The 1,916-nt window shown below is 39.6% G+C and overlaps 1 pseudogene; it reads left to right on the top strand.

The window, feature by feature from the left end:
* The first annotated feature begins 1,439 nt into the window (after window positions 1–1,439).
* Window positions 1,440–1,558, top strand: LOC120610695 (uncharacterized; annotated as a pseudogene).
* The last annotated feature ends 358 nt before the right edge of the window (window positions 1,559–1,916 follow it).

The following is a 1,916-nucleotide window of genomic DNA, read 5'->3' as shown; positions in this document are numbered from 1 at the left end:
AGTCCTCCTCTTCGTGGTATGGGAGAAGAAAGTATCTTTTACAAATGAAAATTTCCTTTATAAATGTAAATTTCCATTAAAAAAGGAAACTTTATGTCCTCTTTTCTTTTTTAGAGCTTTCCCTACATCTTGGTCTCAGTGGCTTTTAATTCAAAACAATTCATATGCCAAAGAGGCATGTTTTGGGGTGGCATATGCTGGCACCCCTCCTTCTATAAAATTAACTACTCTAGGTACCTCATATAAGAGGAATCATGTAACATTGGTCCTTTCGTAACTGACTTATTTCACTTAGCATAATATCATCAAGGTTTATCCCTGTTACAACACGTGTCAGAATTTCCTTCCAGTTTAAGGCTTAATTTCATTGAATCTATATACCATTCATCTGTCAACGGATTCTTGGGTTGATTTCACCTCGTGGCTACCGTGAATAATGCCGCTATGAATATGAGAATACAAGTGTCTGTCTGAGTCCCAGTTTAGAGTTCTTTGGGGTACATACTCAGAAGTGGAATTGCTGGATCATATGGTAATTCCGTGTTTAATTTTTTGAAGAACCGCCACATGGTTCCTCATCCTGGCTGCACTGTTTTACGTTCTCACCAATAGTGCACGAGTGTGCTCAAGATGATATTTTTTCACCTTAAAAAAAAAAACCACAGTTTCAAATGTATAGAAGAGCTTCAAGAAGAGTGCAAAGAATGTCCGTTTCCCTTCGCCAATATTCCCCTGACGAGAGAAAAATTCTGAGATGTTCTAAATGAAATTTCAGCAGCAGGGGAGTGAGAGAAAGAGACTAGAGTGGTTAACCAGTTCGTAGCTGTGGGCCAACTCACAGACGACTGCCCACGTTCCCGAATGTACATTCTCCAGTCTGTTCACATTTCATTGACTAAAGCAAGCGAATGGCCAGACAGAGAGCTGGAGAATGACACCAAGTCCGCAGGGCGAGGGCACTGCAGAATCACAGGGTGAAGCGGACAGAGAGCACTGAGGAAAGGGACTATCAGTGCAGTTGAACAGGGGCTGAATCCAGTGAGATGAAATTTACCATGGCTAAATTTAAGAGTTTGGATTCGAGTCCCAGTTTTACCCCAGAAAGACTAGCCTAAGCGATCGCACCTGTAAGAAAGACATGGTTGCCGCCATGTCTCGTATAAGTAAGGAAACCATTCCGTCTATCACCCAAACTGGGGCACTTGAGAGTAAAAAGGATCATTATTAATAGTTTTGCAAGGACAACAGCAAAATTGGGGACTGTTCTGGGTAAAGCAGGAGTCGTGATCGCCCTGTATTAGGCTTCGCATATTGATAACGGGAGTCAAAAAAGCTAAAGGATGCTTAGGCTGAATTGCTGAACGTATATTCTTCAGAAGGACGAAGATAGCTCTGCTTTCTCTTGTGCTGGCCTGGCCACATCTAAAGTATTGTATTCAGTCTATGGCCATGCCACCCTGAACAAGCCCGATCTCATCTGTTCTCAGAAGCTAAGCAGAGTTGGGCCTGGTTAGTACTTCGATGGAAGACCACATAGTAAGACCAGGTGCTATAGGCATAAAAAATAAAAATAAAAATAAAAATAAAATAAAATAATAAAGGTTTGTAAGCTGATAAGGTCCTTGCAATCTGTGAGGTCGACCAAGGGTTGCCTCGCCTAAAAATAAATAAATAAATAGATAGCTAGAGAGATAAATAAATAAATAAATAAAAGTATTGTAGTCAGATCAGAACTTTAAAACTAATTGATTGTTGTAATAGTTGGGTTTCTCCAGAGAAACAGAACCAACAGGAGCTACACACACACATGTATATATTATTAAAAGTATAAACATATGTATTTACAAAAATATATATTTTATAGGAATCAGCTCATGGAATTATGAAGGTTAAATAGTTCCATGACGTGTAGTTGG

This window comes from Pteropus medius, unplaced genomic scaffold (genome assembly GCF_902729225.1).
Source record: "Pteropus medius unplaced genomic scaffold, Ma_sr-lr_union100, whole genome shotgun sequence".
NCBI lineage: Eukaryota > Metazoa > Chordata > Mammalia > Chiroptera > Pteropodidae > Pteropus > Pteropus medius.
This window is presented reverse-complemented; position numbering and strand designations above follow the sequence as displayed.